Source organism: Rhinopithecus roxellana, chromosome 5 (assembly GCF_007565055.1).
Source record: "Rhinopithecus roxellana isolate Shanxi Qingling chromosome 5, ASM756505v1, whole genome shotgun sequence".
NCBI lineage: Eukaryota > Metazoa > Chordata > Mammalia > Primates > Cercopithecidae > Rhinopithecus > Rhinopithecus roxellana.
This window is the reverse complement of record NC_044553.1, coordinates 79169558-79195850: the sequence shown is the minus strand read 5'-3', so window position 1 is coordinate 79195850 and position 26293 is coordinate 79169558. Positions and strand designations below refer to the sequence as shown.

The following is a 26293-nucleotide window of genomic DNA, read 5'->3' as shown; positions in this document are numbered from 1 at the left end:
ACCTGCACCCTGGTCAGAGCCCATGATTGAGGGGACTCTCTGGGGACAATGGGGGCAGTCTCATGCTGCCCTCTTACAGGTGGATCAGTCCCTGGGATCTGGTGTTGGGCTGGGGTGAGCTGAGGCTGTTCTCTGCTGGGGTGCCTGGTGGACAGCAGGTGGAGCAACTTCTCCTTGGCTTTCCTGGACCCCAGGACACAGCTGAACACTGCACTTTACCCTGGATGCCTTCGGATTCTCAGGGGGCTCTGGAAAGGAAGAGGGGGATGCTCCAGCAAGAGGCCAGGGCTCTGGGCCAGGCTTGCTTCCCCAAGTCCCTCCAGCAGGCACCTCCTCTCCAGATTGACATCACCTGATTCCTGAAGGCCTGGCTTACTGACCAGAACCCCAACTCCCTCACCATGGCCTGTTCTTACATCAGACCAGCTAGTATGAGGTCAGAGCTGAAGCGGGTAGAGAGAGAACACAGGGCTCTGTAAGAGTTCTCGGCTCCCTGCTGCGGTGGGCCCCATAGAAGGCCCCCGAGAAATCTGCAGCTGCTGTAAGTCACTGGGAGGAAGCTGCAGCAGACATGTGTTTCCCAGCCTGGTAGATGCAGAGGGGTGTCCGGGACAGTGAGTGGGAGGCCCAAACGTGGCCTTGGATGTGGCAGTGCAGGAATTCTAGCCAGCTCTGGGGCCCTGGGCAAGTCATTTAATCTCTCAGAACCCCACTCCTGGTCACCATAGGGCTCTTGTGTGGATATAAAGGACCCCAGGCCACTTATGTCCCATCAGTGGAAGCCTAGCATGGGTGGAGACCCCTGAGACTGAACTCAGTGGCGAGATCCTGCCTACCCAGCTCTCCTACATAGAGCCCAGAGCCAGCAGGGTGGGTTTCCTGGAGATGCAGGCACTCCTGCGGGCTGGGAAGCATGAGCAGGGGTCCCTTTGGGGAGGTAGAAGAGGCTGCCATCAGTGGAGGCCATCATGAGGCAGAGCTTGGGCAGAAAAGGCATGATGATCGGGGGATCTGAGACCCGACAGAGCCTGGACTGAGGACACTGTAGCCACTTCCTCCAGGTGCCACTCAGGCTGTAGAAGCTGAGCTAGGGCTGGGCCCCCTTGCCCTGAGTAAGGCCTCAGCAGTCTTGGAAGCTGTATCCAAGGTGACTTCATGTAAGGGAGCATCTGAGCACTTTTTTTTTTTTGGGACAGCGTCTTGTTCTGTCATCCAGGCTGCAATTCAGTGGCACTATCATAGCTCACTGCAGCCTCAAACTCCGGGGCTCCAGCAATCCTCTCATCGCAGCCTCACAAAGTATTGTAATTATAGGCCTGAGCTATGGAGCCCGGTTTTAAATCTTAATAAATACCTGCTCCTGCTCTGCTTCCCTGGCTGACACGCATGCTGACATCTTGCGCCTAGACTCTGGACTTGGTTCCATTTGTTCTGACGGGCTCCTCTCTCTCAATGACCACATGTTACAGTATGTGGCTATTCTTACACATTTCCATATAGAACTGAGGGTTAGTGTATTAATGTCGAAGTTCTACTGGTTTTTCAAGGCTGGGTGGAATGTTTGGGTTAATTTAGTTGTGGGCATCTTGACAATATAGGCTTTCCCTCTAGGAATGGTGATTCTGGGATGCAGGTTTTGCATATTCTGGTTTATTGCTTGGCTCATTGCCACGGAGGGATGGCACTGCTCCACACGCCATGCCCAAGAGATGTCCCACCTTATCTTTCTAAATCAAGCTGAATGTTTCCAGCTGACAGCATATCATCAGTGCTGCGGGGACTCACTCCCCACAACCCAAGATGAAGTGAGGCGGAGACTGTGGAGCAGATCCCAGCTGAGTGCATTCACCCTTCCTGACCCGCACTGCTGCTGGCTGGGGCTGTGTCTGAGCTGTCAGAGGACACTGATTTGGGGATGGGGTGGGGGGCAGTACTGGAGAGATGCCCCTAACCTTCCTCAGCTCCTCTTGTCCACCTAACAACTAGCCACCAAGGCCCCTGACTTCCAGGCCCCAGTCACCACTAACAGGGTGCTGCATGGGAACAAAGTGTAGGCACAGAACCTGGAGTTCAGGTCATTCCTCCTTCCAGTCGAAGCCTCTGCCCCTCCCAGGTGATTCCAGCCTCATTCCTCCATGGGCCAAATATCCCAAACAAAGGCCTGGACAAGGGGGTCTTTATCCAAGTGCCCAGAAAACACACACGGAGAGGCTCTGCATGCCCCCTGTGGCCTGCCAGAGGTAAGAGCCTCCCCGTCAAAATGCACAGTTCAGGTTCTTGCAGGGAGGTGAGGAGGAGAGGAAGAAAAGGTCCCTCTCATTCTTCCAGCAGGAACCTAAACTTGGGGAAGCCAGACCCAGTACATTTCTTAATCCTGATACTTTTATAACTGGTTACAGTGGGGTCACATGCACAACTGTTTTCCAACATCTTTCAACGGTCCACATAACATCCTGTACCTTCGTTTTCTTATTTTTATTTTGTAAAGCCAGGGGCAGTGGCTCATGCCTGTAATCTCAACACTTTTGGAGGCTGAGGCAGGAAGATTGCTTGAGGCCAGGAGTTTGAGACCAACCTGGGCAACACAGCAAGACCCTGTATGCAACAGAGAAAAACCCTGTCTCAAAAAAAATTTTTTTTTAGTATAGTGGCATGATCACAGCTCACCATAGCCTCCAACTCCTGGGCTCAAGTGATACTCCCACCTCAGCAGCTGGGACTCTCAGAGCGCACCACCACATCTGGCTGATGTTTTAATTTTTGGTAGAGATGAAGTCTCACTATGTTGCCCAGACTAGTCTTGAACTCCTGGCCTCAAGAGATTCTCCCAGTGTGACCTCACAATGCACTGGGGTTACAGGCATGAGCCACCATGCAGCCCCTGCAAAATCTAACTGTTCTTCAGGTGCTTCTTTTGGACCTCCTAGCTAGACTGTCATTGGCAAATACTAGTTTATTATTTTCCCACATTTGTTAATGAATTTCCCATGTTTTATTTGTCTAGTCTAGGGTTTCTCAATGGTGGCACTATTGATGTTTTGGGCTGGATAATTCTTTGTTATGAGCTGTTTGTGCCTCGCAGGATGTTTAGCAGCATCCCCAGCCTCCACCTGCCACATGCCAGTAGCACTCCTCAGTGAGACAGCCAAAATGATTTCAGATATTGTCAAATATCCCCAGGGAGGCAAAATCACCGTCAGTTGAGAATTGCTGACCTAAAAACCTCTGGAACAATGTTAGATCATGGTAATGATAGCACATCCTGCTCCTGACCTTCATGGGAATACCTCTAGCATCAAAGTATAGTAGTACCTGTATACTACTGTCTGGGCTGTTATTAGTACGCTGTATTAGTCCATTCTCATATTGCTATGAAGAAATACCCAAAACTGGGTAATTTATAAAGAAAAGAGGTTTAAGTTGACTCACAGTTCTGCATGGCTGGGGAGGCCTCAGGAAACTTACAATTATGGCAGAAGACACCTCTTCACAGGGCAGCAGGAGAGAGGAGAGCCAAGCAAAGGGGAAAGCCCATAATAAAATAATCAGATCTCATGAGAACTCACTCACTATCATGAGAACAGCATGGGAGAAACCATCCCTATGATTCAATTATCTCCACCTGGTCCCACCCTTGACATGTGGGGATTATTGCAATTCAAGATGTGATCTGGATGGGGACACAGAGCCAAGCTATATCATATCCTTTATATTAGCATACTATATCAAAGTATAATTTTCTTTTTTTTTTCTTTGAGACAGAGTCTCAGTCTGGCTCTGGCTGGAGTGCAGTGGCATGATCTCAGCTCATGGCAACCTCCACCTCCCGGGTTCAAGCAATTCTTGTGCCTCAGCCTCCCAAGTAGCTGGAACTACAGGTGTGTGCCACCACACCCAGCTAATTTTGATTATTTTTTTAGTACACACGGGGTGCAACCTGTGTCGGACAGGTGTCAAACTCTTGGCTTCAAGTGATCCCACCACTTCGGCCTCCCGAAGTATTGGGATTACAGGCATGAGCCACTGCACCCAACCTGAAGTATAATTTTCACAGTGTGAAAGCTTGACTTTCATACAAATAATGAAGGAATAGGTATATTTTCTTTAATTTACAAGGGAGTCAGCAACACGGTGAAGCTAGTTCAAGGAGTTTTTTGAGAGACAGTGTCTGTAGTGCTCCAGGAAGGGCATTCTGAAATGCATTCTAAGATAGAGACAAAACTTGTTAATATCCTATAGGGAGGCTGGACATGGTGGCTCACGCCTGTAATCCCAGTACTTTGGGAGGCCGAGGTGGGCAGATCACCTGAGGTCAGGAGTTTAAGACCAGCCTGACCAACATGGTGAAACCCTGTCTCTACCAAAAATACAAAAATTAGCCAGGTACAGTGGTGGGTGCCTGTAGTCCCAGCTACTTGGGAGGCTGAGGTAGGAGAATCACTTGAACCTGGGAGGTGGAGGCTGCAGTGAGCCGAGATCATGCCACTACACTCCAGCCTGGGTGACAGAGCAAGACCCCCAAGACTGAACTCAGTGGCAGGATCCAGCCTGCCCAGCTCTCCTACGTAGAGCCCAGAGCCAGCAGGGTGGGCTTCCTGGAGACGCAGACGCTCCTGTGGGCTGGGGAGCATGAGCAGGGGTCCCTTTGGGAAGGTGGAAGAGGCTGTGGTCAGTGGAGGCCATAATGAGGCAGAGCTTGGGCAGAAGGGGCATGATGGGGGGATCTGAGACCCGACAGAGCCTGGACTGAGGACACTGTGCCACTCAGGCAGTGGAAACTGAGCTATGACTGGTTCTCCTGGTCCTGAGTGAGGCCTTGCCAGTCTTGGAAGCTGTGCCAAAGGTGGCTCCATGTAAGGGCACATCTGAGCACTTTTTTTTTTTTTTTTGAGACGGAGTCTTGTTCTGTTATCTAGGCTGGAATGCAGTGGCATGATCATAGCTTACTGCTGCCTCAAACTCCTGGGCTCAAGTGATTCTCCCACCTCAGCCTCCCAAAGTGCTGAAATTATAGGCCTGAGTTACAGAGCCCAGTTTTAAATCTTACTAAATATCTGCTCCTGGTCTGCTTCCCTGGCTGACACACATGCTGGCATCTTGCACCTAGACAGACATGTTTCTGGACTTGGTTCCATTTGTTCTGATGGGCTCCTCTCTCAATGACCACATGTTACAGTATGTGGCTATTCTTACACATTTCTGTACAGACCTGAGGGTTAGTGTATTAATATCAAAGTTCTACTGGTTTTTCGAGGCCGGGTGGAATGTTTGGGTTAATTTAGTTGTGGGCATCTTGACAATATAGGCTTTTCCTCCAGGAATGGTGATTTTGGGACGCAGGTTTTGCATATTCTGGTTTATTGCTTGGCTCGTTGCCACAGAGGGATGGCATTTCTCCACACGCCATGCCCAAGAGATGTCCCACCTTATCTTTCTAAATAAAGCTGAATGTTCTCAGCTGACAGGATATCATCAGTGCTGTGGGGACTCACTCCCCACAACCTGAAATGAAGTGAGGTGGAGATTACAGAGCAGATCCCAGCTGAGTGCATTCGTCCTTCCTGACCCACACTTGTGCTGGCTGGGACTGTGTCTGAGCTGACAGAGGGCATTGATTTGGGGACAGGGCCGGGGAAAGTACTGGAGAGATGCCCCTCACCTCCCTTAGCTCTTCCTGTCCACCCAACACTTGGTCACCAAGGTCCCTGACTTCCGGGCTCCAGTCACCACTAACAGGGTGCTGCATGGGAACAAAGTGTAGGCACAGAACCCGGAGTTCAGGTCACTCCTCCTTCCAGTCAACCTCTATCCCTCCCAGGTGATTCCAGTCTCATTCCTCCATGGGCCAAATATCCTAAACAAAGTCCTGGATAGGGAGGGGGTCTTTATCCGAGTGCCCAAGACACACATGCAGAAAGGCTCTGCATGCCCCCGTGGCCTGTCAGAGAGGTAAGAGCCTGCCCATCAAAATGCACCGTCCTGGTTCTTGCAGGGAGGTGAGGAGCAGAGGAAGAAAAGATCCATCTCATTCTTTCAGCAGGAAACTACACTTGGGAAAGCCAGACGCAGTACATTTCTTAATGATCCTGATACTTTTATAACTGGTTACAGTGGGGTCACATGCACAACTGTTTTCTAACATCTTTCAGCGGGCCACATAACACCTTGTAATTTATTTTTTTATTGTTATTTTTTAAGGCCGGGGGAGTGGCTCACACCTGTAATCTCAACACTTTCAGAGGCTGAGGCAGGAAGACTGCTTGAGGCCAGGAGTTTGAGACCAGCCTGGGCAACATAGCAAAATCCCACATGCAACAGAGAAAATACCTGTCTCCAAAAAAATGTTTTTGAGTACAGTGGCATGATCATAGCTCACCATAGCCTCCAGCTCCTGGGCTCAAGCGATACTCCCACCTCAGCAGCTGGGACTCTCAGAGCACACAACCACATCTGGTTAATTTTTTAATTTTTGGTAGAGATGCAGTCTCACTATGTTGACCAGGCTGGTCTTGAACTCCTGGCCTCAAGAGATTCTCCCAGTGTGACCTCACAATGCACTGGGGTTACAGGCATGAGCCACCATGCAGCCCCTGCAAAATCTAACTGTTCTTCAGGTGCTTCTTTTGGGCCTCCTAGCTAGACTGTCATTGGCAAATGCTAGTTTATTATTTTCCCACATTTATGTTAGTGGAGTTCCCATGTTTTATTTCTCTAGACTAGGGTTTCTCAAGAGCAGCACTACTGACGTTTTGGGCTGGATAATTCTTTGTTTTGGAGCTGTTTGTGCCTCGCAGGATATTTAGCAGCATCCCCAGCCTCCACCTGCCACATGCCAGTAGCACTCCTCAGTGTGACAGCCAAAATGATTTCAGATATTGTCAAATGTCCCCAGAGAGGCAAAATCGCCTCCAGTTGAGAACTGCTGACCTAAAAACCTCTGGAACAATGTTAGATCATGGTAATGATAGCACATCCTGCTCCTGACCTTAATGGGAATACCTCTAGCATCAAAGTGTAGTAGCACCTGTATACTACTGTCTGGGCTGTTATTAGTATACTGTATTAGTCCATTCTCATGCTGCTATGAAGAAATACCCAAAACTGGGTAATTTATAAAGAAAAGAGGTTTAAATTGACTCACAGTTCTGCATGGCTGGGGAAGCCTCAGGAAACTTACAATTATGGCAGAAGACACCTCTTCACAGGGCAGCAGGAGAGAGAAGTAGAGCCGAGCAAAGGGGAAAGCCCGTAATAAAACCATCAGATCTTGTGAGAACTCACTCACTATCCTGAGAACAGCATGGGAGAAACTGCCCCCATGATTCAATTATCTCCACCTGGTCCCACCCTTGACACATGGGGATTATTGCAATTCAAGGCGAGATCTGGATGGGGACACAGAGCCAAACCGTATCATATCCTTTATATTAGCATACTGTATCAAAGTATAACTTTCTTTCCTTTTAATTTTTTTTCTTTTGAGACAGAGTCTTGCTCTGGCTCTGGCTGGAGTGCAGTGGCACGATCTCAGCTCACAGCAACCTCTGTCTCCTGGGTTCAAGCTATTCTTGTGCCTCAGCCTCCCAAGTAGCGGGAACCACAAGTGTGTGCCACCACACCCAGTTAATTTTGACTTTTTTTTTTTTTTTTAGTACACATGGGGTTTGACATGTTGGCCAGACTGGTGTCAAACTCCTGGCCTCAAGTGATCCCGCTGCTTTGGCCTCCCAAAGTGCTGGGATTACAGGTGCGGGCCACTGCACCCAGCCTGAAGTATAATTTTCACAATATGAAAAGCTTGACTTTCATACAAATAATGAAGGAATATATATAAGATATTTTCTTTAATTTACAAGGGTGTCAGCAACATGGTGAAGCTAGTTCAAGGAATGTTTTGAGAGACAGTGTCTGTAGTGCTCCAGGAAGGGCATTCCGAAATGCATTCTGAGATAGAGACAAAACTTGTTAATATCCTATAGGGAGGCCAGGCATGGTGGCTCACGCCTGTAATCCCAGCACTTTGGGAGGCTGAGGTGGGCGGATCACCTGAGGTCAGGAGTTCAAGACCAGCCTGACCAACATGGTGAAACCCTGTCTCTACTAAAAATACAGAAATTAGCCAGGTGTGGTAGCAGGTGCCTGTAGTCCCAGCTACTCAAGAGGCTGAGGCAGTAGAATCGCTTGAACGTGGGACACAGAGGCTGCAGTGAGCTGAGATCATGCCACTGCACTCCAGCCTGGGCAACAGAGCAAGATTCTGTCTCAAAAAAAAAAAAAAAAAATTGGAAAATAAAACTGTCCTCTTTGGGAGTTATCTTTTCTACTGGACAGAAATCTGTAAGTTAACTTATATACATATTCTCCAGTATATTCATAACATATTCTCTAGTTTATTTCCATACACTAGTGGTTTTCAAAGCATGGTCTCAAATTGCAAGCATCAGCATCACCTGGGAACATAGACATGCAATGCTCAGGCCCCACCTCAGTCCTATTGGTGTGGGGCCCAGCAGTCAGTTTCACAAGCTTTGCAGGTGATGATGATGCACTCTAAGGTTTGAGAACTACTGCTCTAAATAGGCAATCTTTTTTTTTTTTTTTTTTTTTTTTTGAGACAAAGTCTCATTCTGTCACCCAGGTTGGAGTGCAGTGGTGTGATCTCAGCTCACTGCAAGCTCCGCCTCCCAGGTTCATGCCATTCTCCTACCTCAGCCTCCCGTGTAGCTGGGACTACAGGCGCCCATCACCACCCCAGCTAATTTTTTATTTTTATTTTTAGTAGAGATGGAGTTTCACCATGTTAGCCAGGATAGTCTCAATCTCCTGACCTCATGATCCACCCACCTTGGCCTCCCAAAGGGCTGGGATTACAGGCGTGAGCCACTGCACCCAGCCTAAATAGTCAATCTTTATTTGTAAAACAAGTATCTATGAAACAATGCTCCAGTATGACATTAAAAGGGCATGCCACCCACCTTTTAACTTTATTTCTGAGTTTAAATATTCTGTCCGTCTGATGTTAAATTTGCTGTTTTGGTTTTCAAATACTCTTAAGACAGTTTTCATCTGTTCCTAATTTTCTCTTTTAAAATAAAAATTGGTTTTCCTAATCTATCTATTTTTCTCTTCTTTAAGCTATTGACAGGAAGAAACAAAAGTTGAGCCATTCTTACATCTATTTTTTTTTTTTTTTTTTTAGTAAAGACAGATTTTGCCATGTTGGCCAGGCTGGTCTCCAACTGCTGCCCTCAGGTGATCTGCCTGCCTTGGCCTCCCAAAGTGCTAGGATTCCAGGCATAAGCCACTGCGCCCAGCCTTTTAAAAATTTTTTATTATTTTTTGTTTATTTATTATTTATTTATTTTTTGAGATGGTCTCCTTCTGTTGCTCAGGCTGGATGGAGTACAGTGGTGCCATCACGTGGCTCACTGCAGCCTCCACCTCCCAGGCTCAAGAGATCCTCTGACCTCAGCCTCTTAAGTAGCTGGGACAACACATGTGCACCAACACAAGTGGCTTATTTTTTGTAGAGACTCGGGTCTCCCTATGATGCCCAACCAGGTCCAGAATTCCTGTGCTCAAGCGCTCCACCAGTCTTGGCCTCCCAACGTGCTATGATTACAGGTCTTATGTTCTTAAAATTTTTTTTCGACATGGTATAGGATAGTCTAGTAACTTGACATATTGTTTTCAACAGGCTAGTGCTTATGATTTGTAAAATAACTCTTCAGAAATGAGTTCAATTTTACCATGAATTGGGACACTTTCCATTTCTTTCTATTCTATAGAACAGTTTACTTGTCATGAGCTCTGTCTTTTGAAAACTTGAAAGTCTGCAATAATAAAACCAGCTGCACCTGGTGCATGGGATAGGCATGGAATTGAGGAGACAGCTCAAACTACGGTCAGTCCTCTGTATCCTCGGGTTCTGGATTCTTGGATTTAACCGACTGTGCATCAAAAATATTTGGAAAAAGTAAAACAATAAAAACAAAAATTTATAAATACTTTATAACAGGTATTTACAAAGCATTTATGTTGTATTAGGTATTATAGTAATCTAGAAATGATTTAAAGTCTACGAAAGGATGTGCATAGGTTATTCGCAAATACTATGCCATATTATATCAGGGACTTGAGCATCGGTGAATTTTGGTATCTCTGGGGTCCTGGAACCAATATCCTGAGGTTACTAAGGGAAGACTCTATTCAATTTCTTCTCTGGTTATTAGTCCACTCTCTAATATATTTTTGTTGTTGTTTTGTCGTTTTGTTTTTGCCTCTTCAAGTCAATGTCAGAAACTTAGTTGTTCTAGACTACCCATTAGCTCAAAGCTACCAGTAAGCAGACTACCACTGCAATCTAAGCAACCGATTTTTTCTCCATCAGATTGGCAAAAATTAAGATAAGCATCTATCGATGTTACAGCTGTAGGGAGTTTTCCTGAGCATGTTAATTATGACAGCCCTTTTTGCTAGGCACCTAGACGATTCATCAAAATGAAATAAAATACCCATGCACTTGAAGAAGTTATCTGGTTATTTCCTTATCTGGGTGCTGGTTAAGTTGATGAAAACTTATTAAGCTTTATATTTATAATAGGTACAATTTTCTGTATGTGTAGTATAGTTCAATAGTTTTTAAAATGTCTTTTGCCACAGTCCGCAGCTGTGTATAATGCTATTCGCTTAACAGTGGAAAACATGGCAATGACCTGAATCCCCCTGGCTCCCGAGATCCTACCCCCTTAAGCTAAACAAATGAAATAACTCCCACTGTCAGTTAAACTGGCGGTTGGTGCTGTTTTTTTTCCAGGGAGGGATTCTGGGAGACGGAGGAGGAGACGTCAGCATTTAGACCCTGGCATTTCCAATGGGCTGCGGTCTGCTCTCAACCTCACTCGAGCAGCCCCCGCCCTCCCAGAGTCCCTTAGTCAAGGTTACCTGATCGTGGAATCAGCTGACCAGGCGCCACGGGAAAAAGAAATTCCCGGGCCCTGGCTTCCTGGCCCTATGAGGAGGCACCAGGGGTGAAGCGAGGGGGCGGCTGCTGGAGCGGGAATGAGGGGGCGCCGGTGGCTCCGGCAAAGCGGGGGAGGTTGTCTGCCCTGGCCTCTCGGCAAACACAGTGTGTGTGGGCATGAGGGCTGCTGGTCTGGTAGAGAAAGGTCCACCGCCATCCCCTCCCCAGACGGGGTGGGGGGTGGATAAGACAGAGCAGTTACCCGGCTTCCCTGGCGGAAGGAAGGGCCCCCACCTCCCTGGGCAGGAAGTGGGGCTTGTCTGGAGCTGGGAGGCCTGTCAGGTCTTCCCCAGCCGGAGAGGACCTCCCAAGGGCACCACCTTCCCCAGTCCCTGCTGTGGGACTTGGACACGTACTTAGAATCAGTCTCACTCTTCCACACTGTTAGGAAGCCCCTCTGCTCTTTCCAGACCCAGAAAGTAGTAGTGTTGGGGTTGAGACTTATCCATCCATCCATCCAATCCATGCATCCATACGTTCTAAGTGCCTAGTCTATACCATGAAGTGTGCTAGGCACTGGGAGGACTTGAGCTGCTGAGGGAAGGGGGAATCAGAGGTTTGAATTGGCAGTCATAGTTAAGGCTCCAGGGGCAGAGACCTAATTGCACTTTGCATGTAGTGCTAAAGATGCCATCAACTTTAAAGGCGGATAGCAGGAGCTGGCTGGCAGAAGTACAGTTTGTGTGTAGCAGGACAAGTTGCAGACAAAACTCAGACACCGAGTTAAAGAAGGAAGATGGGTTTATTTGGCCGGGGGCATTGGTAAGACTCCTGTCAAAAGAGCTGAGTTCCCCGAGTGAGCCATTCCTGCCCTTTTTAATAAAGGGCTCATAACTCTAAGGAGGTGCATGTGAGAGGGATGTGATTGAGCAAGCAGGGGGTACGTGACTGGGGGTTGCATGCTCCGGTAATTAGATCAGAACAAAACAGGATAGGGATTTTCACAGTGCATTTCTATACAATGTTTATAATCTATAGCTAACATAACCGATGAAGTCAGGGGTTGACCTTTAACTACCAGGCCCAGGGTGCGGTGCCAGGCTGTCTGCCTGTGGCTTTCATTTCTGCCTTTTAGTTTTTACTTCTTCTTTCTTTGGAGGCAGAAACTGGGTATAAGACAATATGAGGGGTGGTCTCCTTCCTTATTCCCCCCTTTTGAGACTCTCACTCATTTTATTAGTGGGAGTTCTCACTTTCATTTTCACTACCTATGTCTTCTTACAAGACAGATCAATAGTGATTCATGTAGTACACTTGTGCTGAAGCATTTTGGTGAACTAAGGTAGCGATGAAGCTTTTTATCATTTGAAGAAGTACAGGTAGCAAACAAGGGAGCAGTAGGCAGGTTCCTATTATTATTGTAACTCCTATTATAAGAGTTTTAAATCCTCCTAGCACGGGGAACCATTTTCTAAACATGGCCCCGGGATCAAATCCATGCCACACTTGCACGGGCACAGGTGCCAGTTTTGTCATATCTCTATGTCTTCAACTAGTTGCGCTTGATCATCTATGTGTAGACAGCAATTAGTAAGGTTAAATTTCCCACAGACCCCTCCTTCATATGCTAGCAAGTAGTCGAGAGCCAATCTATTTTGATAGATAGCATTTCTCATCTGAGTTTCTTGCTGGGCCAGAATAGTCAAAGCTCTGCTGGTTTTATTAGTGATTATTTCTAAGTCAGCTTGTAACTGTATGATTTGGTTGATCATATAAATGGGGGTCTGGTATCCCCATGAGCCGTCTTGTGCCCAAGTAGCAGACCCATAATATTGTATGATTGTCTCAGGGGGCCATTCATCATCTTTCCAATTTCCTATAGCTATGCTTCTCTTTTCACGGGAAGCATAGACAGGGAAACCCAGGAGTTCATCTGTTTTTATGGACAGTAGGAAGAAAGATGGTTTAATAGTGCCAATAACACAACTACCTGCCCACTGGTCAGGTAATTTGGCATAAGCTCTATGCCCACATATCCAGTATAATCCAGTGGGGGCTGTCCAGTCTTGGTGGGACTCCTGGTGGTTCCACACAATTTGCAACTTTGGGAATTTGCTAAATGGATTCCTCTCTGATTCGAACTCCCCAAGTGACTGTTTTTGTGTTACCATTATACAGTTTCTGTCCCAGACAACTAAGTCATCCTATGGGGTGAGTGAATTATTTTCCTTCTCTAACTATGCACTATTGTCCAATAATTGAGGCTTTTAGGACCCAGAAATTATCAAGGTGATTCTTTTGAGCCAAGAATTCATCAGGAACTGGGTCTGTAGGTATTAATTCTCTGACTTCCCATGGCCATTGATCTCCCATTACAGTTCCTCCACATACATAACATGAAGTGACATTGAGAGACTGGGCTACATGTTTGGCTAATTGCAAAAACAAATTTCTTGTTTTTCCTGGAATTTCTTGTACTCGTACACATAAGAACCAGCAAATACCTCCATATTTCGGCATTTCTGTGAAATCCACCTGAAGATCCTCAAAAGGAGCTGCTCCCTAAGCTTGTATGCTGGGTGGAACAGTGCGGCCTTGTGTTGCATTGTGCTGTAGGCAAGTAGTGCACCCTTGTGCTACTGCTTTGGCAAGGACTGGCAAGTGTGAGATGTAGAAGTACTGGTCTAACAATTTTTCTTTTTTTTTTTTCTTTTTTTTTTTTTTTTGAGATGGAGTCTCGCTCTGTCACCCAGGCTGGAGTGCAGTGGCCGGATCTCAGCTCACTGCAAGCTCCATCTCCCGGGTTCATGCCATTCTCCTGCCTCAGCCTCCCGGGTAGCTGGGACTACAGGCGCCACCACGTCACCCGGCTAGTTTTTTGTAGTTTTTAGTAGAGACCGGGTTTCACCATGTTAGCCAGGATGGTCTTGATCTCCTGACCTCGTGATCCGCCCGTCTCGGCCTCCCAAAGTGCTGGGATTACAGGCTTGAGCCACCGCGCCTGGCCGGCCTAACAATTTTTCAAGTGACTCTTGACCTAGATGAGTGGTTTTGGGCATGGCCAATACGATTGTGGCTCCCAGCAACTGCGGCACATCTACTCTCCCATCTGGCAGTCTGATCCATCCTCCTTTTATTACTTGTCCCTCTTCTGTGTGGAAGAAGTCTTTTTCTTCCTTAGAATAGGTAGGTACCAGGTCAGGTGTTTGAGGGAGTAAGGGGGCTACTACTGATGCCCAGTAAGGGGTAGATGCTGCTTTTCAAGCTTCTGAATCAGCTCAAGAGTTTCCTAAAGCCACTGAAGTGGAGGCTTGCTGGTGTCCCCTGCAGTGCATGACTGCCACCTTCTGAGGTTTCCACACTGTCTCTATTAATTATAGAATTTCTTGTTGATATTTTATGTTATTTCCCCCAGAGTTTAACAGACCCTTTTCCTTATATAATGTTCCAAGCACTTGGAGGGTTAGAAAGGCATATCGAGAGTCAGTGTAGATGTTTACAGTCTTACCTTCACTGAATTCTAGAGCCCAGTTAAAACAATGAGCTCAGCCTTCTGGGCTGAAGTGCCCTGTGGCAACGGTTTGGCTTCAACTACAGCATCCAAAGTTACCACCGCATATCCTGCACATCTTTCTCCTTGTGGGTTAATGAAGCTGCTCCTGTCCACACATAATTCCCACTCTACTGATGCCCATGACTGGACCCGAAGGTCAGGTCTGCTAGAATAGACTGAGTCCAACACCTCTACACAGTTATGCTCAACTGGGTCTTTGATACTGGAAGCAGGCTGGCGGGATTTAGGTGTTACAGACTTCAATAGTTATGCGGGGATTTTCACATAGCAAGCTTTGGTACTTGGTTAATGTAGCATTTGTTAGCCAATGATGTCCTTTTGTATTCATCAAAGTTACCACAGCATGGGCGGCCTTTATATTCAGGTTTTGCCCAAGGGTTAGTTTATCTGCTTCTTGTACTAACAGGGCCGTTGCTGCCAGGGCCCTTAGACATGCTGGCCAGCCTTTGGAAACCCCATCTAGTTGTTTTCAGAGATAGGTCACTGGCCTTGGCCAGGGCCCCACAGTCTGGGTTAAAACTCCAACTGCCAGTTTTTCTCTTTCTGACACATAGAGCGTAAAGGGTTTTATCAAATCTGGTAGTTCTAGGGCTAGGGCTGACATAAGTTTTTCCTTTAACTTACAAAAGGCTTGCTGTTGTAGAGGCCCCCATTCAAAAGGCTCCCAGTCGCCCTGCTTTGTAAACCTGTATAGGGTCCAGCCCCACAGGGTCAGTGGGTTTTTCTCCCTGTGTGCAGAGATGAGAGATTGTAGAAATAAAGACACACAAGACAAAGAGATAAAAAAAAAAAACAGCTAGGCCTGGGGGACCACTACCACCAAGACATGGAGACTGGTAGTGGCCCTGAACGTGAGGCTGCACTGATATTTATTGCATACAAGAAAAGGGGCAGGGTAAGGAGTGAGAGCCATCTCCAGTGATAGGTAAAGTCACGTGGGTCATGTGTCCACTGGACAGGGGGCCCTTCCCTGTCTGGCAGCTGAGGCAGAGAGAAAGAGAGAGAGACAGCTTATGCCATTATTTCTGCATATCAGAGACTTTTAGTACTTTCACCAGTTTGCTACTGTTATCTAAAAGGCAGAGCCAGGTGTACAGGATGGAACATGAAGGTGGACTAGGAGCGTGACCACTGAAGCACAGCATCATAGGGAGATGGTTAGGCCTCTGGATAACTGCGCATGGGCCTGACTGATGTCAGGTCCTCCACAAGAGGTGGAGGAGTAGAGTCTTCTCTGAACTCCTTCAGGGAAAGGGAGACTCCCTTTCCCCTTCTGCTAAGTAGTGGGTGTTTTTCCTTGACACTGACGCTACCGCTAGACCATGGTCCGCTTGGCAACAGGCATCTTCCCAGACACTGGTATTACTGCTAGACCAAGGAGCCCTCTGGTGGCCCTGCCCAGGTGTAACAGAAGGCTCACACTTGTATCTTCTGGTCACTTCTCACTACGTCCCCTCAGCTCCTATCTCTGTTTGGCCTGGTTTTTGCTAGGTTATAATTATAGAGCAAGGATTATTATAATATTGGAAAAAATAGTAATTGTTACAAACTAATGATTAATGATATTCATACATAATCATATCTATTATCTGTATTTTATATGACTATTCTTATTTTATATATTTTATTATACTGGAACAGCTTGTGCCCTTGGTCTCTTGCCTCAGCACCTGGGTGGCTTGCCGCCCACAACGCTGTACAAAGGTTTGGCTAGTACCGCGAAGTTAGGAATCCATAATCTGCAAAACCCCACAGCTCCTAGGAATTCCCTTACTTGCTTTCTGGTTTTTGGTTCCGGTAGGCTGCAGATGACCTGCCTTCTTTCTGACCCCAGGCTGCACTCTCCTTTCTGAATAGTGAATCCCAGGTAGTGTACCTGCTGTCTGCAGATCTGAGCTTTCTTCTTGGACACCTTATACCCACAGTCCTCCAGGTGCCAAAGCAAGGCATCAGTCCCTTTTGTGCACCCGACTGCCACGGAGTGTCCCAGCAGCAGGTCGTCCAAGTACAGAAGCAAGACACAGCCTAGGTCTTTAGCAGGAAACTTTTGCAGGTCTCGAGCCAGGGCCTCCCTGAAGATAGTAGGGGAGTTCTTGAAACCTTGGGGAAGCCGGGTCCAAGTGTACTGAGTAGTGACACCTGACTTCGGATCTTCCCACTGAAAGGCAAACTGCTTCTGGCTCTCAGGAGCTATTCTGATGATAAAGAAGGCACCTTTTAAGTCCAGACAGGTAAACCAGCTGTCCTCAGCCAGCAGTAGCCCTAACAGTGTGTAAGGGTTAGGAACTCTTGGGTGCAGAGTCACTGTAGCTTGGTTGACCAAGCACAAGTCTTGCACTGTCTGGTAGTCCTTGGTCCCTGGCTTAGGGACAAGCAGGAGGGGGGTGTTCCATGGAGACTGGCAAGGAACTGTAATCCCATAGGCTTTCAAGCACCTTAGATGAACCTGGATTCCTCTGAGAGCTTCTCTGGGAACTGGATACTGCTTTTGTCTAATTTGGTTGGGTCCCAGGCTTAACTTCTATGAGTACGGGGGCTTGGTTGACCACCAGTCCTGGAGGATTATCCTTTGCCTGTACTCAGAGCCATTGCTTAGCTAGAGCTGGTTTTATCTCTTGGCCTGGCACAGTTAGAAAAAGTCTCCATTCTTCTTCCTGGGGGACTGTAAGGGCCATGATAACTCCTGTTCCTTTAGCTGTAAAGAGCCCTGTTTTGTAAAGGAGATGGTGGCTCTCAGCTTGCTAAGCAAGTCTCTTCTGAGCAAGGGCAAGGGACAAGCCAGGCAGGTACAAGAACTGGTGAACTATCTCATGTCCCCCCACTGAGCAGGTCCATGGTAGACAGAAAGCCTGCTTAGTGGAAACTCCTGTTGCTCTGATTATATCAATGGTTTTCTTGGATAAGGGGGTGACCGGGGTGGTCACTACTGAATGTTCAGCACCAGTATCGACCAAAAACTTAATGTCCTTGCCCCCAACTGTAATCCTGAATGCGGGCTCCTTGTGGGCACTTCGGCCTGGTCCCCTTCAGTCCAATAACCCTTCAGCCAGATTCAACAAAGCTCCATCATCTTTATCTAAGGTCTCTTGTTGCAAACCACCTTGCTTTTCCTTCAACTGGGGACACTTATCTTTCCACTGTCCTATTTCCTTACGATAGGAGCACTGGTTACGTTGCAAGTGTGGGCGATTAGAGTGGGTATTCTTCCTGCAACCCCCCTTTCCCTCTCCTTTCAGGGGAATTTCCTTAATGGCCATGGCCAGTAAGTCAGCGTTTTGCCTAGCCTGGCGTTCACCTTCCTTACAGCTTTCTCTGTGGCTTGTTGCATCTCTATTCACAAGTACTTGAGTGGCTATTTCCAGTAACTGTGAGGTATTCATACCCACAAACCCAGCCTGTTTCTGCAATTTTCTCCTGATATCTTTCATGCTTTGACTAACTAAGTTCATGTTAATCATGCGCTGATTTTCAGGGCTATCTGCATAAAAAGGAGTGCACATATGGTAAGCCTCACACAGTCTTTCATAGAATTGTGCTGGATTCTCCTCTATTCCTTGGATGACCTCAGAGACCTTATTTACATTTGTAGCCTTTTGAGCCCCTTTCTTTAGACCTTCTATTAATGCCTCATTGTACCATCTTAGCCTCTCCATGTCTGGTCCCTCGTTTGGGTCCCATTGGGTGTCTGGTCCTGGCAGTTGAATTCTTATATATTCTTGGGGGTTTTGGTAATCAGCTGGGATGTGCTCCTGTAGCCACTTAGTTACCGCCTGGAGCACCCTTTGCCTTTCATCTGTATTAAAGAGGTACATGAGCAGCTGGTGGCAATCAGCCCAAGTAGGATTATGAGTCTGTATAATTGTTTGGAGCAAGTCAATTAAAGCTTGAGGCTTTTCATTGTAAGGTGGAGTATTATTTTTCCAATTGAGGAGGTCAGCAGAGGTGAAAGGTTGATACACAAAGTCACACCTTTCCACCATGTGTCCATCCTCATCTACCACACTATATCACTGCTCTCTCAGGGATATTTGGATTCCAGTCTTGGGCCATAAGTGAGCTGCCAAGGGAGGAGTTTCTCCCGCACCTTCACTTTCTCTCTTTTCTACTCTGGGTGGTCTAGGGGTGTGGTTATCTGGTGGAGGTGGAGGTGCTGTGGGCTCAGGGGTGGGGAGTTCTTCCTCCTGATAAGGAGAGGGTATTGCTTGTACCAATTCCTGCCGTGATTCTTCTGGTGTTGGGTCGGACAGGACTTTTGGTGCTGACTTCCCTCGGTGGGTGGAGCGAGAACCTTCCTTAACTAACTGTCCCTTTGCTACTAGTACTGCTGCTGCCTGTCCTCTTAAAACTAGCTGTAACCATGAATCTATATATGGGAACTGATATAGGTACCCTGGCTTACAGGTTACCCTGTGCCATACCTTTGAGACAAGGGACCTGTCCAGGCTTCCTTCTGATGGCCAACCCACCTCTAATGCTGGCCAGACTATCTCACACAAAGTTCTAAGTTTTCCTCGTGTCATGGTGACTCCATAGTCTCCCTTAAATCCCTTTTTGAAATTTTTCAACATAGTTCCTAGTGGGGTGGGCTTACTTTGTGCCTGACCCATGTTTCCTCAAGACAAAACACCACACTCACACCACACACACACACACTACAAAACAAAGAATGGGTAAAAAGGCACACATACACTTTTACAGTTTATACCAAACCAGAATCAAAACCAAAATCAGAGTATCAAGAAATCTAAGCCAGGTCAAAACCAAAACCAAAGTATCAAGCAATCCAAGTCAAGTCAAAAACAAAAACCAAAGTGCAGGTACACCGTGGGTGATCAGGCCATGCTTCCTCTCAAATGGAGTAGGCAAGTTCCTAAGACCAATCCTGTCAAGCAATTCAAACCAAGTCAAAACCAAAACCAAAGTGCCGATGAAGGCATGCCATGGGTGATCAGGCCATGCTTCCACTCAAATGGACTGGGCAAGTTTCAAAGACTAGTCTTACCAAGTTTTAGATGTCCGTACTCCAAGTGCCCCTTCCTTCCCATTGTTCAGCCACTGCATTGATCCTCCACGGGGACCTGCCACACACTGCTCTGGTGAGGTGTCCCATGGGGGCAAGTGCCTACCCGGGAGTGCTCTCAGGATCCACATCGCTGGGTCTGGTCGGAGTCCCCCGCAGGGATGTTCCACAGGGAAGGCTTAAGCCTCCTAAGGAGCTGCCTTGACCATCCGCCAATCACCTTGATTCCTGGTCAGGGAACCAAGAAATGTAGCAGGACAAGCTGCAGACAAAAATCCTCAGACACTGAGTTAAAGAAGGAAGGGGTTTCTTTGGCCAGGGGCATTGGCAAGACTACTGTCTGAAGAACCAAGTTCCCCGAGTGAGCAATTCCTGTCCCTTTTAAGGGCTCACAACTCTAAAGGGGTGCATGTGAGAGGGTTGTGATTGATTGAGCAAGCAGGGGGTACGTGACTGAGGCTGCATGCACTGGTAATTAGATCGGAACAAAACAGGATAGGGATTTTCATAGTGCATTACTATACAATGTATGTAATCTATAGATAACATAACCGTTTAGGTCAGGGGTCGATCTTTAACTACCAGGCCCAGGGTGCAGTGCCAGGCTGTCTGCCTGTGGATTTCATTTCTGCCTTTTAGTTTTTACTTCTTCTTTCTTTGGAGGCAGAAATTGGGCATAAGATGATATGAGGGGTGGTTTCCTCCCTTATGTGTGCCAGGAGTTGGGAGGCAAGGGTGGAGGCGTGTGTCTTCAGACAGGGAACGGCATGTGCAGAGACTTCAGGTGAGAGAGAGCATGGCTCCCCAGGAATGAATGCATTTGCCATATCTGGGAGAGTACCACCTGGAGGTTAGGGAAAGATGAGGCTAAACAAGTAAAGACCAAATCTTCCTGGCTCTTGGATCACCACAATCAAGATAATGAACATATCCACCCGCCCCCCAAAATTTCCTTGTATGAGGGGCTATTTTAGGAAGTATGATCAAGAAGGGCCGGCCTGCCAGGGTGCAATGGCTCATGCCTATAATCCCAGCACTTTGGGGAGGCTGAGTTGTGTGGATGACCTGAGATCAGGAGTTCGAGGTCAAGATGACCTATGTGGTGAAACCCTGTTTCTACTAAAAATACAAAAACGCCAGGCGTGATGGCACATGCCTGTAGTCCCAGCCACTTGGGAGGCTGAGACAGGGGAATTGCTTGAACCCAGGAGGCGGAGGTTGCAGTGAGTCAAGATTGTACCATTGCACTCCAGCCTGGGTGACAGAGTGAGACTCCATCTTTATAAATAAATAAATAAATAAATAAATAAATAAGACTGGTCTGATGAGGTGTGACTTGAGTAGAGAATGGAATGAAATAAAGGATAGCAAGCCACACACAGAGTGCAGCAGGCATGGAGGCGGGAGCAAGGCTGGTGTCCCCGAGCAGCAGCAGGGAAGCCGGAGTGGCTGCACTTGTGTGGGTATGCAGAAGAGGGGAAAGAGGTCACTCGTCTCTGTGAGGCCCAGGACTTTGTTTTATCCCCTGCTGTACCCCCAGCACATAGAATGGGAACTAGCACAGAGAAGGTGCTTGATTGATGTTTGCTGAGCAGATGAGTGCCTGGAGTAGACCTCAGAGCGGGGTTTGGTGGCAGGGTGGGTCAGGAGAGAGTTCACTCAACAGCCTGGTGATAGGGGAGAACAAGTGGCCAGAGGGTATCCATCTATGATGGGGACCGGGATCTCTGCTGGGCAGCAGTGTGAAAGACACACAGATCCTGGCCACACCTCAGCCCTCCCTCCAGCCTGAGTACCTGCCTCCCTCCCTTGCAGAGGTTCCGGTTCTGTGGTGATCTGGACTGTCCCGACTGGGTCCTGGCTGAGATCAGCACGCTGGCCAAGATGGTTGAGTGCACAGGGTCTACTCTGGGTGGAGGAGGGGCGCTGGGACTGGGGATTGTGGGTGTAGATGATGGTGCGGTTTCTCTGGGGTTGGGACCTCAGTGGTCTCAGCCTGTGCTACCATGCTTTGTGACCTTGATCATCGGCTGGCCTGCTCTGAGCCAGTCCCCAGGAAGGAGGGGTGAGGTTCACCAGCCTGGCTGATGTAAGGACTTCCCTTCCAGTCCTCTGTGAAGTTGCAGCTGCCCTGCAGCCAGGTACTAAAGAGCTGCTGGGACAGGGGAATGATGTGAGTACAAGACCCAGCACCCCATTATCCCATGACCTTATGACCCCCAGTGCCCTGAAGTTCTGCACTAGGCCCAGGTAGACGGGTGACCCAGCCTGTCAACCTCTCTGGGCACCTCCCATACTTCTTTCCAGCCTGTCTGTTCCTTATTGCAGGATCCAGGCTGGAAGTGAGGGGCTGGTGAATAGGGTACTGGCACCCTCTGAAGGTCTCCTTTCCTCATAGTATTAGAAGATCCTGAAGCTCATGGCCAAGTTTGGTGAGGACCCCGTTAAGTTCATAGGCCCCAGGCAACCCTGGGACCTCAGCCTGGTGCCTGGTACAGAGGGGCCCCCTACCCCTCCCAGCAGCATCCTTAACTTACCTTCCCTAGTGGAGGAGCATGAGGAAAAGAAAGACATTGACAGTCCCACCTTCCTATCTTCTGCCAGCTCCTGTGGAGCAGGAGCAGTGCCTGTGGCTCCAGAAGGCCTGGGGGCTTTGAGCTGAAGTTAATAGGGCAAAAGGGAGTGGCTGTAGCCACAGTGACACCTGCAGTCCCACCCACGGTTCCCTCAGAGTCAGGTGATGTGAAGGCCACAGTGGCAGTGCTGAGTTTCATTCTCTCCAGTGCGGCCAAGCACAGTGTCGATGGTGGATGCTTGTCCAGTGAACTGCAGCAGCTGGGGCTGCCCAAAGGTATGGGTTGTGGGTGGGCAGCTGGGCAGCCTGTGGGCCAAGGGCTGCTAGAGAGGGGGCCAGGCCCTGTGACCCTATGGTGTACCCTGCCCTGTCTGGGCCAGGAACCCAAGTCCAGCTTCCACCAGCTACCTCCAGAGCTACTCTGTTCTACCCCCAGAGCACGCAGCCAGCCTGTGCCACTCTTATGAGGAGAAGCAAAGCGCCTTGCAGAAGCATTTGGGGTCTGCAACCTACGCAGTAAGTATGAGGCCAGCCAGTGTCCGCGCTCATTCTAGGAGGTGCACGCAGCATGCAAAGTGCATGGAGAGTCCAGGGAGACGACTTAACCACGGTCACATGCCGAGCAGGTACAGAGCTGGGACCTGGCCCTGGGTCTCCTGACTCCACGGGCTGTGTGATGTGTACATACAGGATCAGACCTTGCCCTTTCCTCCTAGCTGACCCTTCCCTAGCCCCCCATGCCCCATGTGTGAGCACCCAGCTCACTCTCATTCCTCCCTCTCCAAAGTGTGGTCTCTTGCAGCATGAGTGGCAGAAGGGGCAGCAGAGACTGTGGACCCCTCAGCTGCACCTAAGACCTCTGTGTGGTCTAGCTGTGTGTGCTGGGGGAGGCTCTTGGCCACCATTTCCCCCTCTGTAAATGAGACTGCTACCTGTGGCATGGAGGGCAGGAGGCTGGTGTGAGTGCCAAGCACTTGGAGCAGGGCCCTGAGTGAGCATGGATGTGGAAGCAGGGGTGTTCCTCGACTTTACGCACCTTAGGGATGGGAGTGGGGCTCCCTGCCTTGACAAGGCATTGCTTTTCCCCACCCCACCTCTGTCCCAGCCCTGCAAGTCAGTCCTTGGGGGTCTAGGAGGGAAGAAGCCCCTGGCTGTGTGATCTCGGGCTGGTGCCTGGCCCTCTCTGGCTCTGAGTTCCTGGGAAAGTCAGCACCCAAGGCATGCCCTCCAGTTTAGCACCTTGACAAGAACAGCAGGGACACTGGGATCAGGCCCACCCCCTGGCCCCAAATCCCGTGACCCCAGCTGGAGGATGAGGAGATGCTGGGGTAGGGTGAGGGAATCTCCTCAGCTTGGCTAAAAGGCTCAAGGTATCAAAGGCTCAGCCTGCCCTTCAGGAAGGAGCCTGGGCCCAGCCAGACACTCACTGGGACAAGGGCAACTATGGCGAGCAGGAGGCCCAGGATGAGGAGAACCACGGCATAGCTGGAGATGAAGGTGTCCAGCGGGCTGGAGGCTTTGGGGCCAAGAGTGCCTAGAGCAGAGCAAGAAGGCTATGACCAGGCAGGGCCCTGCCTCCCAGACTTCTGAGAAGGCAGAATCTGCACTCAGAAGGTGCTGCGGGACCAGAGAGTGGGGCTAGGAGCGCCTTGGAAGGCTCCATGAGCAGGGGAGGCAGGCATCAGATCAGGGCATGTGGAGAAGGCAGATGGACAGAGGGAGGAGGCCTGCGGAGGGAAGGAAGTACTGACCGAGGTCTGGGATGGCTGTGTCTACCAAGAGGCCCTCTGCCTCCCCCAGGGTGTGCAGACACTGGCACGCACAGTCCCACCTGAGGGCCCGGGCTGGTGCCACACTGAAGGTGCACCCATTCTAGGAGTCAGTGGATCTGGACTGGTGGGAGAATCATTACAGGCTTCAGGAGCCTGTGCAACCTTGCAGGACTAGGGGAGGTCATCTCTTCCAGCCTCCTGCCCTCAACCCCAGAACCCTGGTCTGAGCCCTGGGTCACCCAGGGCCACCCCGGACCCCCTAGAACTCCTCTACCACCACTTGGTCAAAGTTCTGCAGAGGTCTGAGGATGAGGGTCAGCTGGGTGGTCAGGAGAGGATGAAGAGGGTCACAGCTCTACCAAACCAAGCCTTATTTCTTGTGGCCCCTGGCCTACTCCTCTGATGCCAACCACCGGCTGGCCTAGCCCTGCAGAGTAGGTGCTCAAAGGCATCAGTAGCAGTTCCTCTCATGCTGGTCTCCCCCCAGGTCCCCCTCTGGAGCCCGGTACCACAGATCTCAGGGTGGGGGGTACAGCTCCGTCTCCCTTCCCCCTCATCCTCCTCACAGGGGCTTTGTCCACCAAGGCTCCTGGCTGCTAGGGAACCCACACCCACGGCCTCCCTCTTTCTGACTGCTGGCCCTTCCACAGCCTGGATACTTGAGCCCTGGGCAGAGGGGTAACGATCCCAGGACTGTCTTCGCAAGCAGAGAGGCTGCTTGGCAGGAGGCCCTGACTCCTTGGGTTGAGCTCAGCAGCAGGTGTGTCACCAAGGCCCCCTGGGCCAAAGGGGCTCAGCTCTGAGGACCCATCACTTGCCATAACTGCATGTTCCTGCTAGGCATCCACCCTGGGGACCCAGCTTTCCCCCTGCCCCCAGCTGCTGGCAGCCCCATCTTAACTCATCCAGGGTCCTGAAGGCCACGCCAGGAAGCAGCCAGCAGCTGGGAGGAGCACTTGGTGTTTCTGCATCTTTTTTTTTATGGAACTCACTTGGGTGGGAGGGGCTACAGACTTAAGGGAGACTGCAGGCCATCCCTTCCCCACTCCCTGGCTGGGTGGGCTTCCAGCTCAGGAGTCTGACTGGAAGGATGGGACTGTCCTGTCACAGAGGCAGGTCAGAGTAGTCCAGACCCAGTTTTACCCTCCAGCAGGGCCCCTCCCCTTCATTTGTCCAGCTGGCTTTGCCCAAAGCACAAGTGATGTCTATGTGGACAAAGCACAAGTGATGTCTATGTCCCCTGTCCCCAAAGGGAGTCTGGCTCCAGTCCTGGCTTGGAACTCGGAGACCTTAGAATTAGAGGCCACATCTGGCAGGGTGGACCAGCATGGTCTGCCCACAGCCAGGGCAGGTACCATGTTGCAGCCCCAGACCTGACACCACTGCTCCCGTGTCCCCTCTCCACTTCCATCCTGCACACTACCTTCACTACATGCTGTCCCTGATGAATCCAAGCTGTCAGCTTCCATCAGCTTGGCCGGGAAGTCACGCTGACTGTAAGAAGAATGGTGCAGCCTGAGTTGGGGGCTAAGTGGGAATGAGCCTGGTGTGGGGTGGGGGAGGTGGGGCTGAGGCAGGAGTCTGGCGCCTCTCTGCTTATCTTCCCTTCTCCCTTGCCCACAAAGGAGGCATCTTCTCCATGTCCCTCTGCCACTCCAGGGACATAAAACACTGCCCCAGCCCCAGGTCTGTCTTTCCTTGGACATAGCCCACCTACCTTCCTGTGGGACTCAGGGCTTTGTTTTGTCCTGTGGCCCACATGAGAAGCAATTATCCCTGCTCTGCTCAGCTGAGAGGACAAACAGGCAGAGCAGGGGAACAACTCTGTCATAGTCTGCCTGTTAATGGCAGAGTCAAGATCAGCCCTTCCCTGAGTGTCAGGCCCAGTGGACATCAAACGTGGAGGCTGTATTAGTCCATTTTGCGTTACTCTAGAGGATTACCCGAGACTGGGTTATTTATTTTTGAGACGAAGTCTAGCTCTGTCACCCAGGCTGGAGTACAGTGACATAATCTCAGATCATTGCAACCTCCACCTCCTGGGTTCAGGCTATTCTCCTGCCTCAGCCTCCTGAGTAGCTGGAATTACAGCCATGCACCACCATGTCTGGCTAATTTTTTGTATCTTTAGTAGAGACAGGGTTTTGAGACAGAGTTTCACTCTGGGCCAGGCTAGAGTGCAATGGCGTGATCTTGGCTCACTGCAACATCTGCCTCCCTGGCTCAAGCAATTTTCATGCCTCAGCCTCCCAAGTAGCTGGGATTACAGGCATGCACCACCATGCTCGGCTAATTTTGTATTTTTAGTAGAGAGGGGGTTTCACCAGGTTGGCCAGGCTGGTCTTGAACTCTTGACCTCAAATGATTCACCTGCCTCGGCCTCCCAAAG

The 26293-nt window shown here is 49.4% G+C and overlaps 1 pseudogene; it reads left to right on the top strand.

Moving 5' to 3' along the window:
* LOC104654578 overlaps positions 1 to 22877 on the top strand; it is a 28941-nt pseudogene extending 6064 nt beyond the window's left edge.
* Positions 22878 to 26293: the final 3416 nt, after the last annotated feature.